Below are 18,124 nucleotides of genomic sequence, written 5' to 3' on the forward strand. Positions count from 1 at the left end.
CATTTGTTTGTGACGGATCTTTGACCACCCTGCACTTATCTCGTTTTATATACTTTTTGTATCTCTATTTTTCACTTAATCCTATTTTTTTTTTTCATTTGTTTAGGAAATTTAAACTTACTATATACTACGTAGGTACGATGATTTTTTTTAACAGCGAATTGTTCATTAAGTTTCTTATGATTATTATAATTTTACATGAAACTTAAATTTAAATTTACACATTTGTTATTTTAAATATTCTGATATAAATTTGTGAGCTTTTAACTAAATTATTAGGACAAGAATAATTGAATGATATAATAAATAGTACTTTTATTATTATATGTATGTAACTAAAAATAAAGTGACAAATTTAATATGTAACTAAAATACAAAAATTATTCTCATTGTTACTACAACATTCCTAGTTTGTGTGTACTTGGAATTCAATTCATAACGAAAATGCATTATTAATCTACATTGTTAAGTTCATTTGGGATACATTTCAAAAGTGCCTTTTTTGTTGAAATTTCCCTTTCTTACATAATATACATTGTAAAATATGTTGAAACCACTTTTAAAGTTGGCCATCAAAATATCAATAGGTCACGTTAAAAGTTATGAAAGTTCGCCGATAAAGTAGTTAGAAAATATCTGTAGCTGAAGGTAAATCAATCATTCTGCTTATAATTGAATTATGAAGCAACTACCTAAAAGAATAAGATTGGATATTATATTTTTTTGTTAAATGTCTTTTAAAGTTTCAGAGTAACCTCCAACCTTCAGATCAATGGAGAGCACTAGTCAGCTTAAATTTGGGAAACATTTATTATTAAGTTTCAAAACACTTTTAATCATTAAATCGATCTATTAAAACCATTTACCCTTTTTTACTAACCTAAAACCATTATACCATTATTTTTGCGTTTACATCAAATCACAAGAACTATTTAATGATATTAAAACAATATATTTCTAACGAAACTGTTTTTTTTTTTTCTTAAACGTAAGATATTCCTAGCCTAAGGTTATATAAATCTATGGATATTTTTAAGTTTAAATAATAGTTTTAACATTATAACATAATAATTAAAATATTAAAATATTTTTAAAGTAACGAAACTGTTAAATTAAGTTAAATGATAACAAATGCTCTGATTAGTTATATGAAACAGATTTTAAGTATTAAATTTATTTACATGATATAGATTATATTACGTATTATTAAATTAATTAATGCTAGTCAAGATGTTGAGTAAAAACTATATTATTGGCATGGATCAATAAACTATGACAATGTAAATTCCAAAAACTAACTTCTATCAATTGTCAATTAATATAAGCGTATTGTTTATTTTTTAAATAAAAAAAATGTATATTTCTAAATAATACAATGTTCTATTGATTACTTCAAACAGTGCTCGATAATTTGTAACCAGTGCATTTAATACATTTCTATCCATTTTATTTTACAAATTACGATTTATGAGTGAACATTTCCTTTGAAATTTTGAAAGCTGCTTTTGTTTTGGACAATATTAGCACGCACGGTCAAAAACACGCTGTATGCAACCAAGTATAGTATAATATTTTACACGAACAGCGAAAGGTAAGAATTAGGTCACTCATTTGCCAAGAGCAAAAAATGTTAATGACAGCTTTTTGAATTTATTTTTTCTATGGACAAACGCTATAATACCTAATGCATTTAACTAACTAATGATATAAATATTATTTTAATAGTTATAAAACATCAAACAAAATGTTATTTTACCATATACATCAAAATCATATAGTATGTATAATATAAAACAATGAAAAAAAAAAAAATTAAATAACTTCTGTGTTTCAATATTGAATCAATTATTATTATGAAAGTGTTATTGATTACCTTAAAACAATGTTTTTTTAAAATATATTTTATGAATTAATATAATAAACAATGATAAACAAAAAAGTTAAATTATGTGATTAATTTTTATATTTATAATATAATTAAACTAACATTTGACAAAATTATTTTAGGTGACTATTATTATACATAAATAATAATATATACCATCATAAATTATTGTATTTATTGATTTATATTTAATAATTCATGGTTGAGTGACTTAACCGTATAGAACATTAATTGTGGTATAAGTAAATAGTTAATATCATAATCGAAATATTTTGTAGATTTTAATCTTAAATAAGTATTTGAAAAAAATTTTAAGTCTCAACTCATAATATTTTTTGAGTTACAGTTAAAAATTTGATTTTTTCAAAAACTTATGTTGTGTAATTATTTAAGATTTTTCAGCGTTTTATTAATTGAAAATTTGAAGGTTTTTACTGTTCTTAGAGATTACGTCAGACACACACTATTGTAAATCCAGTACTAAGCTTCACTTAGAATCTAAAATAATAATTCACCAATTTAATAATAACATATTAAGTATTTACAACATGATAAATAAAAATAAAATTTATTTTTAAAGACATTATCGTCATTTATTTCACATGATCAATAATAGTAATTATATATCTATCTAACAATAAAATTTATTTATGCTGTTAAGAAAATAAGTTAAAATTCTGAACAACTTAAAACCTGAGCCTGTTATTTAATGCGGCAATAAGTATTTCTTTTTATTGAGAAGAGGTTTCAACATTTGTGGTCATTAGCCTGAAGGTTATTTAAGGTTTTATTCTATGATAGGTTTTTTAACTTTGGCAGAGGGTACGGTCTGTTAAAACATGTGTATATTTCGCCTATATATATATAGAACTATAGGAACTAGTGACAAGGGCTGATGTTTGACCTCACAACACATAACTGAGGCCAAAAACTATACCACACCAGGCCACCAACTAGTAATTTGTACTACCACCAGGGATGGGCAGTAATCAGTTACATATGTATCAAAGTTACGTAACCCGGTTACTTTTGTAACTTGTAACTTGTAACAAGTTATTCATTTCCAATTTAACTTGTAACTTGTAACTAGTTACTCATTTTCCTGTAACTTGATATCAAAGTTACATTGCAGACTGCAGTACATAATATTAATATATTATGTACAAAAGTACAATAATATTAACTACTTATTAGGTATTATATTATTTATTATAGCACGATTAATACTATCTTTAGTAGTAATCGTATATTATAGGCAGACCTTATCAAACCTGTAATCGTCTGTTTTGGAACATGATATTGGGTGATGTACTGGTGTTCGGCGTTGACATATTGTTGATAACTGATCATAATTGGTATTGGAATTGGGATTGGGATTCCGGGATAGTTTTTTTTTTTAAACGCCGAACCACATGAGTAATTAACTCTCCATGGAAAATATATTAAAATAAGTCATTATCAGTTTTAAATAATTATGTTGCAATAAAAATATTATTTGTAAAATTTAATACAAATCTCTGTTCTTCTGCTTTATGTGTTAATTATAATAAATAAATAAATAATTACAAGCATATTCTACTTATAAATGTAACTTTTTAAATTTAAATGTAACTTAGTTGCATAACTGTAACTTGTATCCAGTTACACAACATAAAAGTATCTAGTATCTTGTAACTAGTTACACAGTTTTAGAGTAACTTGTATCTTATAACCAGTTACAATAAATTGGGTAACTTGCCCAACCCTGACTACCATCAGCTATCGTTTAATACATAAGTAATTAAATTAATATGCAAACATAAATACCAAGTGTGATGAAAAGGATAACTATTATATGATATAATATAATGAAGCGTAAATATTATGAAATAACGTCCATCAAAACCACACATAAATAAAATTCAAGAAAGAAAGAAAGAATTGAATATTAAAATTAATTATTCGACATAATTTTTTAAAGATATTTATCTTAGCAATAAAGATGTCCGTTCTAAGTTGTGTTGCTTTCTGTTAAATTATTTATTTCAATAAACAGAAAATGTATTAAATGTTTTAAAATAATAAGTTTATGACTGAATACCTGAACTATGGGTATTTATATCTAACGTTTAATTCAATTTAATGTTTTGAAATTTACTTTATGAATATAAGCAAATTAAGAAAATATAAATAAAACAGGAATAATATTGTATCAAACTACTCACATATACTTTAATATATATTTAAAAAAAATGTAATTAATTTTTGTTAAATATACAATTCGATACCTACTATATATTTATACTGCTTTAAAAATATTTATATGCATATATAACTTTATTATGTATCTATTTTAAATTATCACAAATAATGATACAAACAAATTCATGGTCTATAATTTGTTATCAATTATTTTATGAATATTTTTCGAAATATTATCATAATGCATCAATCAGAAATCAATAATTGTATTGATTAAATTAACTTATTTTTACTTTATTTTATAACTAAACAATAAATACAACACTTTAGTTTGTAGTTTAATAGGTTCATTGAACTCGATCTTAACTATCACATGCAAAACCTAATTTTAAAACTGATTTTAATAATAAGTAAATATAAATCGTAATTAATTTTGTATTAGAATGATTTTTTGAAAAAATTTACCAATACTTATAATTAATCATAGACAAGTGGTGCAACAAACATCTTGCGGTGAATTGTATTTATACTACTTAACATTTTATTAAATAATAATAAAAATAAAAAATAAATATTATTTTGTTTTAAACTAGTATATACTAGTAGATCTTATTCTACCCTTGTTGATAATTTCATCTTTATATTTTATAATGTATAAATTTACTTTAATTCTAAAAAAATCCAATTCAAATGGATTATTATTAACTTAAAATTTGAAATGTAGTATGTTTGTAAGATTGAGACAAAACATACGAGAGCCAAATGTTAATAAATGCAATTAATTTAACGAAAACCTATATAGCACTACATTTTTTTGTTAGATTTACTCATAGAGCTTATTAAGATTTCTATCATTACTAAGTGAGTAATTTGTTCGACATTAAAAAATCCGTTTTTTTTTTTAATATCAACTAGAAAAAATATTAACAATCAGGAAATTAATGAAAATAAAATTTTGAAACGTCAATATTTTTAGAAAAATAAACTCTACAAAATGGCTATCTTTAATTTTTTTGTAAATAATTAAATAAAAAAATATATTTTTTAAATTTTTATAAATACATAAAAATAATTTAAAAAATGAAATAATTGTAGTTCCTTGTGAATCTTATTATAAAACCAGAATTTTGATATATCCATTATTTCGTGAGATATCGCAATGGGTAAATCCTCGCGGGACACCCTGTATACTAAGAGTAAAGTTAAACTCTAGTAAACCATAGAAAATATGAAAATAATTTACTAAGCTTAGAAGTAAAAATGCATGTAGTTCAAAACTAATTGTATTGAATATAAAATAGCACCTAGTTATAATGCTTAATATTGTAGAAAAAGAATTATTTTTTAAAGATTTGAGTTGCCCAATCAAAAATATACTTTAAATATACTCTTTTTATTTTATGTTATATAATTTTTATACAGGTAAAACTGTTATTATATTATAAAAAATGAATATTCAAAACTATAAACTTTTTTTTTATTTAAGATAAGTGTGTGTATTTTTATAATTTCCATTTTGACACATTTATGATTATATCCAAAGTTAATCTGACAAAAAAACTATATAAAACAAACAGCAAAATAAAACTATGTTTCTTTTTCTTTTTCATGCATTTGCAAAAAAGCTTTAAGTTTTATTAGGTATCGTAGATTTTAAAAAAAAACACTGTTTCTCAATTAAAACTCATCACAAAGTCAAAAAAACATTTAAAATTACATTACCTAATAAATTAAATATATGTTTGTAACTCTCTGAAGAATAACTCATTGACTAAATTCATTGATTTCTGGCGTTCATTCTAGTTATTATAATTATTCAATTTAAATCTATCTGTTAATATCAGTATTAATCTTATAAAATGAGTATAATTGATAGACATTTTGGTACAAAATATGGCATTTTTTTCTAATATCATGTAGCAGTTTCTAAAACTTCACAATTTTTGGCCTATTTTGTTACGATATATTTTTAGACTATTTTAATACTATGATTTTTTCAATATAGACCTATAAAAGTATAAAAATAACATGATATTTTAACGATTAAAAATAATTAATAATATGTAAGTATATCTATGTTTGCTTTTACATAAAATAGTTAAATTTCTACCATATTACTAAAAAACTATTTGAAAAAAGAAATTTAATTCTAGTATAATATAAATATATAACGTATATAATATCATGAAATGTTTTTATAACATTAAAACAAACTTAAACCGAAAGAGAGCATACAACTTATAAAAAAAAAAAATGTACTAACTGAATAATCCTAAAAATTTATAAATTTTAAATGATTTTAATTAAAATAAAAATGATTTCAAAAAAATTAATTTTTATATCTTAGATTATATCTAAAATTTAGGAATGTCTTGTGGTAAGATACTTTCATTATATTAACTGGCTTATAATTATCAACAGTAATAAACACTAAAAAGTAACTAATTTGTCCTTAATTCAACAACCAAAGTCCAACGTTTTCTACCATATCTTATATTGAAAGGATATTAATAAAAACTTCAAAGGGTCATGTTTTATCGTGTCTAGAAATCACTTTTTTTTCATACAACTCCAGTACACCGTTGGCACTTGTGCACAATATTAATTAAACAATAAACACTGCCAAGTTCCACCAAAATTCTATGCTAGTAGAGCTGATTAAAGGAAATTCGCTCAACTATTATGAAACCTCTCTCTAACTCTAAAGCTGTATCAGACTCCACTTATCCTGCAGGTGTTTTATTATCTGTATATTATACAACTTTTGAGTAGACTGCTTAATTTAATGATTTCCCAAGTGGAAATTGTAAAACTCATTTATAAAAATCACAAATATATTAATTTTTTAAATAGTTTCTCAATAGTAATTAAGTTATATAATTTCTTTTAGCCGTATAATATGATAATTTTTTTTTTTAATGCAATTACATATTATGTATATTACTTAAATATTATAATATACTCTGAAATACAAATTATAGATATTCACCCCATGCTGCATTTTTATAAATATCAACCTGCTAATATTGTGCTCTATTTGACATTAATAAAATCTAAATTCTAACACAAAGTAAATTAGAATATTTTGGGTTATTACAATGCTGAATTTTAAAAACTGAATGTATTATTTTAGTCTTTTTATTTTTTAATCATTTAAGTATTTCAGTAAAATGAATAATGCATTTTCCTTTTAAAGAATTATATTACCAAACATTTAGATGGAAATAAATATAAAATAAACTATTTGATTTCATCTAAAGTGTATTATTGGAGTAATATTATGATTATTATCACAATTATTAAGATAATTATTGACAGAAATTATAAATTTTATAACCATAGATTTAAAATTATTATGATTCATAGTTAATATGCATTTACTTATAGATTTTAGTTTATTTTATTTTTACGTAGTATAAATTTGAAATGTTCATAAAAATAGTTGTACTATATTTTATTTTAACAAATGTATAGCCTTGTTTAACACTTTAAGCTTCTAACTTTGTGAGATCAGAGGGTTGATAAAAAGTATAATATGTTACTTTAATTAATCTTTTTCAAATAAAATCGTTAACAATTTTAATATTAATTTTCATTACCAATTAAAACTACTTAAATATACAGCAATAATCTTCTTGTGAACATTTAAATTAGTAGTTAGTTTTATTAACAAAAAAAAAAAATAATAATATAATAATAATTTTTTTAGAATATTATTTCCATTTTTATAAAAATATGTGAAAACAGCCAGAATTTTATAAAGAACAGCTATTACATCAATTATGTAAATTTTATATTTTATATCGCATCGTTTTACTGCAACTAAAGTTAATAATAATCATTTAAAACTTTTAATTGTATAAACTTTTTACAATCAATCTATATCCATACTTGTTACATGTTCGTTTATTTATTTTTTAAATTTACTATTTCGATTCATTACATAAAAATTGCGTTGACAATGTAGAAAGTTATTATACATTATTATAGCTATTATAATATTAATTGCTTAACTTTAATAAAAGAGTCTTCAGTTTTTTAAATATTTTGTTGGCAAAATAACTTTTTTTTAACTACGAGAATAAAAACTATATAGAAAAATTTAGAAAAAAAACCCTCATATAAAACCGTATCTTTACTAAACTGAACTAAGTATAGACTTCACTTCTCATTATTGGGTAGTATAAAATCAGTAATTGAAATGTTACTTAAATGTCTATTTAAAACAATTTTGAAGAAAACAATTGCAGTCATCCTATTATACTTCTAACGATACTTTCTAATTTTCTATTACTACTGTAAGAACTTTAAAACTTGAATATACATTATGGTGAAAAGTTGTATCCTGTGATTTATGTTTTTAAAACAAAAAATTAACTGAAATCGTAATTAATTTATATGAGTTTGTATCATGTGATTTTTCTTACGATATTTCATTAGCCATAGTTTTTGAATTTCAATAGAATGACCAAGGTCGAAATTTTAGATTCTGAGCGGAGCGATAAATCTATGTTTTTATTTATTTTTTTATTTTTGTGTGTCTGTCATCACGTTTTGGGGCAGTAAAAATGCTTCGATTTTTGACTTCAGTACCTCGTTCGATCAAAAAGTGAATCTAGTTGATATTTTGGTGGATCAAAAGTCTTAATACATTTCTAAATAATCTAGAAAAAATGTATTTGTTAGGCAGAAAAGCTTAAAAATTTAATACAAGGGTCTTAACATATTGTTATAATAGCAGTTGAAAAATAAAATAAATTCATAGTCACAATTCTTTTTTATAATCATTCAAAGTTTGAATTTTGTCAAAATACGTAAAAATCACGAAAATTCACAAATTATTTTAAGCTAGAAATTCATAAAAAAAATTGTATTTTAAATCTAAGATTTGAAAATGTTTAATAATTTATAATATATCCTAGACAAGGGGTGACGAACCTTTTTTAGGTCTAGTGCCATATTTTTGCAATCAAAAGGTTGACAATTTTTCACGTGTCTGAAGATTGTTAACACTAAATAGAACATAATAAATAATATAGTAACATAATAAATTTTTCATAGAAATATTATAATTTTTAAAATGTTTATAGTTTGTTTCTTTGAAATTTTTAGAATCAAAATTTTACGAATATCATAATTTTTCACAATTTTAATTATTTGCTCGTCATTGAAATTTTATAAACGTGCCACTTTTGGCACGTGTGCCTTGGGTTCACCACTCCTGTCCTAGACAGATAAACCGTCCTCGCTCAGAATCTTTTTTCGTATACAATGATATAATATCATTGGATTCAAATTTAATTCAATCCATTACAGTAACCCACTTGTAACTTACTGTACAGCAGAGTGACATCCACTTTACCGCTTTTTTTATATTAAAAGTTATCTAATTCCATCATAATTTTAAATTTAAATTTAAAATGTGTATCATATGTAATTTAGATATTTATTAATAATTGTAAATTTAATTTATTAGTATTTTCTAAATCTATAGTTCAAAACAAATTCAGTTTTTACTAGTTAGGGTTATTAGGCAGTTAATATTCAAGTAGAAATTAGTTAATATCATTTTTAGAATAATTATTTAAAAAAAAAAAAATGATATATAAAATAACTGAATGAAGAAAAAATCATTTTGATTTAGTGTTTTTATAACATAAATTTACTTGTCATGATATAATAAACATACATGTATATTCATTATGTTTTATTTTACAAATATTATAATCCACAATTAATAATTATATAAAATGTATTTGTTTTACATCCAGCCCATGAAATAATAAATAATTAAATTGTCTATATTACAGTAATGAGAATTTTACAAATACAAGAAAAACAGTTTTAAAAGTCCCTTTAGACTGTGAGATATGATTTTCTTCAGTGGAAAGGTTTAACTAGTCAACTAGTCTTTATTTTGTCAACTTTAGAAGTTAAGCTGCTTATAGTTCAAACATTCTTTATAACTGTCTAAAATCCAAATGGTCTAGAAAACTGAACGAATTTAGATTGAGTGTCCATGCACATCAAATCAGTGAATTGTTATCTATATTTGGCATTTCACACATCTTCAGGGTTTATAATACACTTCATATATATTTGCCTTTCAAAATACAGTTAAATCTTTGACCTCATTAATTTTGAATTGAAAGTTTAAACTCGATGCATTATAAAAAAAAAATAATATTAATAATGTTATTCACACATTTAAAATCCATTGTAAATATTTGGTGTAAGTAGAATAATGAATGATGTTGGACACAGAGTTAACTAGATTTCAAAGTTCAGAAAGAGCTGAAGAAACTGAGTCATGAAAGAGTGATGAAAGTTCTGTAAAACTATTTTATACGGCCATGTGCAAAATGATAAAAAAATATGGAACACCGTATTATTTCCTTTAAAATACTTCATAATTTTATGATGAGCTTCCTTGTTATATTCACTCGGATAGCTAAATTTAATTTAGCAAAATATAAGTTGAAGTTGGATGATATTATCGGGTTTGATAAGTTTTTAAGAAAATAATTGAATACTTAAAGTATATTTATGTTTATTTAAAAACGTATGAGCTATAGCTGGCAAAAATATAACAGAATTTAAACAAGGATGAACCTGATAAAAATATTAGCAAACCGTTATTTTATATTTTTATTGAAATTAGTACCTACTTAATAAGTTTTCATTTGTCAATTCAGCCTTAAATTAAAAATTAAGAATAATTATTTATTTATTTTTATCAAATATGTAAAATTCATAATGTTATTTATTTGTATACTTATATATCTCAAGAAAAAATTTTAGATGATTTGTAATTAATATACCATGTTAAATATGTAAGAGAGTACAATTTTTCAAAAGTTCATTTCAACTTAAATAATAAAAAAATTACAATAATGATATTTAAAATGCATGTACACAATGAATAATTTAATTTTTATCTTTTAAATATTTTTTAATAAAATAATGCATCAAGATAATTACAGGGACATGCCTATAATATTACTTTTTACAGAAAAAAAAACATGTTTATTATAGTAATACAATGGACTTATTTATTAAATTTATATAAATATATGAATATCAGAACTTGTATAACATTAATATAATATCAAAATCATAAACATATTAATTGTTATATATCTTCTAACAATGAATAGCCAATCTATACACTAAAATTTTTAAATAAATGCATATAATATGTCTGTATGTAAAAGCTTCGGACATAGTCTTGCGGGATTTTGGCTCCAAATTATCATCATAAATTTAAATTTACGGCTTACCCAGATACTTTTTTTGCTACAAGTTTTTTTTTTTACGATACAGTCACTAGAGTTACATAAATTCTCTTGAGAAGCTAGGGAATCCATGACGTTGGTTAATATTTTTTTTTTTCAGTGAGAAGGGTGGATAAACTACCAAAAAGCAATCTGTTATGAACTGGCTACATTTGTTTCAACCATGCGTAACCGAACTTCATATGTAATAAAAGCTTTTCTGAATCCTCGACATTTCAAATATCATTTAAAAACAATACAATTGTTTTAAATTATTAACTTAAAACCCTGAAAAACATATATATATCATAACATAATAGAATATGTAATAGCAAAGTCTTTTTTTATGCCTTCACATCGATGAATAACACACAGTATTTGAGTTTAACAAACTCAGAGTTTAATTATAAACTGATAAATGTAATATTATAATACACAGTTCAAACTTGTGTAAATTTGACTTAATTATTATTAACCTAAACATTATTTTTGAAAGTTTATAAGCAGATTAATGTATTTTTCATTTGATGCATTCAAGTATTCCATATGTATTTTTTTGAAGCAGATTAGTATATTATATTTAATATACCTACTAAATTACAAATATGCATAGTTAAAAAATATATGCATATTTGAACATATCAATCATATTTTTATAACAAAAATTAAAATTTTCTCGAATATCAATCATATTTTATAATTAGATATGGATCATCAAAAATAACATTTAAGTTATTGAATGTCAAACGAATATAGAAAATGTATTGTAATGTCAATGATAAATGTTTTAAAATTCTAGATGACTAGATGAGCAATATTTTTATCTAATGTTTTTTTTTAAGATCAATTGTTTAATATTTTGTTTTAAAATTTACGCACATACCATTATATGATATTTTATTAATATCTATATTAATTTAGTAATATACACTTAATACTCAATTAATATGCGTTATTGAATATCCCTAGATCAGTGTCTTAATAATATTTGATAACAGATATATTTGTGTTAATTTTCAAATGTTACTTAAACAATTGTTCATGAATAAAATATATAAGAAACAATGAGGTGAAAATACTAGGTTTTATCATGACTGTCCAATCACACACTAATAGCCCTCTATACAATATTTGACCCTTAAAGCAAAAATACTGTTACTGAAGAACTCCTAAATAGGCATTTTAAGCGTAAGAATGAACTGAAACGTAGCATAAAAACATAAAAGTTTTGGAGAAAATACAAACGACATTAGATTTTTGTGTTTATTTGCGTTGGTTACAGAGCCACCATACTATTTTAAATGGCATGCCAATAAATGTTCAGTTCTCTGACACGGGATAAATGGCAAATTTCCCAACGGGTTCTTCAAAGGAAGCGCAGTGTGTCTGTGTTAAAAGCTTTTACGCAAAAGAAAAAAAAATGTGACGATACTGATCGAAATAACTGTGAAACGAATAATCGATTTTCTATTAGACAGCTTACACGCCAAACGATAAAGACTTGTCAAATTTGTGTTTTTTTCTGGTTTTTATTCCATACTATTTACTCTTTAGCATATATCACTATTTTATTGAATATTATAAAAGTCAACACAGTTTTAGAAGTGTCGATTTTCAGCTTAAATTTTAATTTTGGCGATAAACAAATAATATAATAATGACAATAATAATAATAATAACAGCTGTTTTGGTGTATGTGTTCTACCTACCTGTATAACTTTACTATATTGTGAATTGTTATTGTTTCACTGTACTCTTATCGCATCGTAGTGTTTTTCAAACTCAAAATAAGAATATTATTATACGATTATCTCACGGTATCGTATCAAAAACAATACAGCGGTGTTACGTGCTGAAACGATTTATTATTCTACACCACAGCCGGCGGACCATTAGGCTACAACTCTGGAAAACATCAGTTAATCGCGCGCGACGAGGGTTGAGTGATTGGGTGCCCATGTGGGTTGAACGGTTTTCCATGCTCAGTGTAGTTGTCAACTGTATACGATTTCCCACTGTGTCCTGACATTTTCTTAATGGTTTGCCTCAGTAAATTTGTTTTTTACCCTGATCCCACGGGTTTTTTTTTTAGATTAATATTCTACGAGGAAATTCACCTGTTGCATATCGTGATATTGTGTTGCACTATTCTAAACGCTGATAGTTTGTACAATTTTGATATCTTTAAGTTAAAATTTGTAATAACCATAATTTTATAACATTAATACTATCAGTATAGATGATGTAATTTAACTGTCATATAATAATTATCATCATAAATGTTACTAACAAGAATGATTTTATCACGCTTTCATACTTTCTAAGTAGAAGCTAGAAACGTTTTACTCATTTAAAAAATAATAAGACAATCAAAAACTAATAATAAGTATAATAACTTTTATTGTTCAGACCAACCTAAAAACTAAAATAATTAGTAGATCATCAAATATCTGTATAAATTATAGACGTATGTCATTATATTATTACACATAAATAAGACGACAAACGAGGAATCTCGCATAGGTAAAATACACAATACAAGTACGAATAATATGAACAAACATAAGCTACAAACATGAATCATTTTCACATATACCATCGAATCAATAAAGTAGGTATCACATCAATAACTCACAATATGATTATGTACGAAAATGTAAATGATTAACATTAAGATATTGAAAAGCAAATTAGTCTACAAGAGGAATATACGTAAATAAACATAAATGTTCGAATTCATCAGAAACTAATATCTAAATACAATATAATAGTTATTGTAATGTTTATTCAAGTATATTAAAATGATTGTGGATAATTCATAACTCGTAAATAACATAATACAACCATCAACAAGACAAAATAGAACTACTACAGTATCTGGAAATATTAAATTGGCAAATTAGCTTACTAACTACAACAGCAGTAGCTTTTCTATTAGTAAAGATCATGTGAAAACTAAGACGTTCGACAGCTGTCCGTAAAAAGGAAATGAGCCGAAATAGTTTTTGGAAAATTTATATTGATGATATATATTTGCTATAATCTATTATATAGGTTAGAAACTAAGAACCAACAACATATATTATTATAAAAATATTTCAATTTACATATTAGAACGTATTTGTGAACAATATTCTCAATCGTTAAAAGGCGTTTATGAAACTTAAAAGTTTTGAAACTCTTTTTATACTACTCAAAAATTCAATGGTGACAAAAAAAAAATATAAATGTTAGTACCAGTGCCTATAATCCTCACTATTAACAAGATTGAAAATGTGTGTAGATATAGGAAGATTTTTTATCTAAAATTAAAACACGTTTTCAAAATTAAAAAAAAATAGATAACTATATACAAAATAATCTAATTTACGTTAAAGATCTTGGGTGAAACTATGAGTGTATTTAGTTGTACAACCATGTGGCTTATTATTTTGTTTTTCTTTTAAGTCATCAACTTTTTGCCCAGTAAAAATGTATCTATTTATCATTTTTGAGAGAGATTTCTTCAAAAAATTAATCATGATCATAGAATAGATAAGTCAAATGTACTCAATAGTCCGTAACTTTTCAAAACAAACAGGTAAAAATTTAAACAAATTACTGCAATTTATATAATTAATCTATAGGTAGTTAATTTATTGTAATTCAAAAACTAATAAACGTAGATTCTTGAATTTTCACTAAATATATTATTATATAGCGTTTTCCAAACATTTTTTAATACAAATAATATGTTGGCCTTCTTCGTCATGTTTATAGACATTTGAACTGTTTGTCTTTTTCAAGTAAACAAGCTTAATTAAGTTTCTCAAACATTTTTCTAACAGTAATTATAAAACATTAAAATATAACGTGTCACGGTTTGTTTCAATAAAAAACTATTTAAATATATTATGTTGAAATTCAAAAAAAAACTATTAATATAAATTTGAAATTTCTTTTCTTTCTCTTTTCCATTACTTAATACATAATTATTTTTTATACACAATAGGATTTTCTAAATATTTTGATTAATTTTAAATTATATAGTTACTTGATATTATAATATATATGATAAGTGGCTTGGTGAGGCGCGGTCGTACGCTCAATCTGCGGAAACGCACTGAGCGTACGTACCGGCCGCAGTTGCTAGCTCCCGGATGGGTGACCACCCGGGATTTTTAGCAACATATCCTTGCCACACTTACACAAACACGTGTTACAACCCTACCCAATTAAAAACCTACAAACAAACATACAAAAATAATCCCTACCGTACCTCCCCACACCCAATGGCCTATGTTGCCGCGGGTTCTCCTTACAAAAAAAAAAAAAAATATATATATATGATAAATCATATATTTTTTATGTGATGTTTTTTTTCGAAAAAAATAATTCAACCTACCTTATTTAATAATATTAAGCTTTTAAAATATGGCTATAGGTATACAAATTTATAATTATTAATTAACAATATAAAAATATAAACTTACTTTATATATTGGTAAAATATAAAAGATTCTAGACAGCCATTATAATGCACTTACCTCTGAACATAATATCATTATAGTAAACATTATAGATTCAAATTTCAATATACATTTAAAGATAATAAGATACTTTAAATCATTCATATAGAAAAATTTATGACGGATATTAAATGTTAATTCACGGTCCATATTATTTTGTTAAGCTTAAGATTATTTGTTTGAAATTAAATTAAAATCTAAAGCTAAATAAAATAACATTTTAAATTTTTACACTTTCTCATTCTCATCGATATTTCTTTTACAGCGTATGTTTACTATTTTTGAGATATTTTAAAAACTGTCAAATTTAAAAAAAAAAAAACACTACAATTATAAATCAGATTTAAAATAATAAAATAAACATTTGTAGATATTATAAATAGCTCATAAATAGTTAATGTTGTTTTTCATACATTAATCAATTTGTAGATCATTTAACTTGATTATTATAATATTTTTTTATTTTTTTTACGTTTAATTCAAGATCATAATTCATAAGTATTTATACAAAATACAAGACTATAATACAATTAGAATTAAAAGTTTTAATTTAAGGTAAATTGAAAATGTTACTGTTGGGCCAGCTTGACATTTTCAAGTACATTTCAACGCCCATGAAACTCTGGACCCAGCTATATTTAAAAAAAGTGAGAAAAAAGGAGATGCAGAGAAAGGGAGATGGGTGTAAATATTGTCATTGGACAGAAACATTTTCCCGAATCCGGATGTCCGGGGTGGATTTTTATTTTTCATAATTTATTTATTTCTTTTTTTATTCTATTCTCCAGTCTATTTTTTCGAACTCCTGTAGCTTCTCGTATCATTTGACTTTATGAATGCCGTGTGTTAATATTTAAATTAAATTCTAAAACGGAATTTTCAGGGAATTCCGGGATCATCCAATTACATTAGTTTGTACGTTGTTACCGGACTGCAGACAAAAGCTCACTGGTTTTTCCCTTCATTTCTCTGAAACACCGTCATCAATCTTGTTCATCCCCGTTGTCGCGGACTTATGTGCACACAAAAACCACTCCGGGAGCCGTTTTCCGGATGTCCCGACAGAATTTAAGAAATGGGATTATAATGTCATTATTTTCACGCCTTGACGGGCAACAATATTAAAACAAGTGTATGGAATTGTATAAACGTTTATTTTCCATTTTTTTCTCTTTTTCCCCCACTCGCGACTTCATGCGTCGGCATATCCTCCCAATGTCATGAGTTTAATTATTATACAGCACTGAACTTAATCAGGTTTTCTAACGTTTTGAGAATTATATGAATAACTGTTTTAAATCAACTTACTTCATTGGAAAAAATTGAAAAAAATATGTATAGTGTATACATATAATATATGACATATTCTGTTTTATTATTTTTGTTAAAAAAAATCCAAAAGTCACTCTGTTATGTAGTAGATGTCAAAATAATATTTCTCATCATGTTAATGGATTTTCCAATTCAAATTCAATAATAAATCATTGTAAATGGACAATGATTCTGAGCAAAGATAGTCTTGTTCGCAGTGTTCAAAAGGTTTGCCATCCCTGACCTATGCCATACAGTATACAAAAATTATAATCGTATTTCATATATTTGCTAGTGGTTATTAAGTTATAATATCGACGTTCCATTATAAAGTATGAAGAGACAGTTAGGCAGTTTGTGATTCAAATAGCTTAAAATAAATAAGTGTTATTTACAGATAATTAAAAAAAAAAAACTTGAAATACATTTTTATTTTTTTAAATACACGCAAAAAATAATTTGATACAAGTAAATTCATGTTCCACTTAATCAATCCATAATGTATTTAATATATTTACCTGGCTAAAGTAATTATTCTTACTTTGGTTGAGATTAGTGTAACATCTAGCATAATTTTAAATATACGAGTATGATTATTACAACATTTTAAATCGATGATATAATAATTTTAACAATATAAATAGGTGTGTCAGTAATATCCGTGTTAACAGTGTGAACTATATTTATTTTAATGAATCATTTCAAAAATTGTTTTTACTATTATAGAAACAATTTTCGAATTTGTATTAAGTTTCTTTTGGTATACCAATTGGATAATATAATTGAAAAACTTAAAGTTTCCAAATTTAGGATATTACTATAGATATATACATATATTTTTAAACTGAATTTCTCAACATTTTTTTCATTTATTTTCTTGCGAAGTTTTTTTTCTTTGTAGGTACACATTATGGAAAATAAAATATGTTACTTTTTGATATAGATTTATTGTTTTTATTGTTTGG

General features: G+C 24.2%; 1 protein-coding gene across 3 annotated transcripts in view; it reads right to left on the minus strand.

The window, feature by feature from the left end:
* LOC107163151 (uncharacterized) overlaps positions 1-18,124 on the minus strand; it is a 109,939-nt gene that overhangs the window by 74,899 nt on the left and 16,916 nt on the right. The window lies entirely within an intron of this gene.

This window comes from Diuraphis noxia, unplaced genomic scaffold, assembly GCF_037042655.1.
Source record: "Diuraphis noxia isolate RWA-SAM2 unplaced genomic scaffold, SU_Dnox_SAM2 contig0004, whole genome shotgun sequence".
In the NCBI taxonomy this organism is placed as follows: Eukaryota; Metazoa; Arthropoda; class Insecta; order Hemiptera; family Aphididae; genus Diuraphis; species Diuraphis noxia.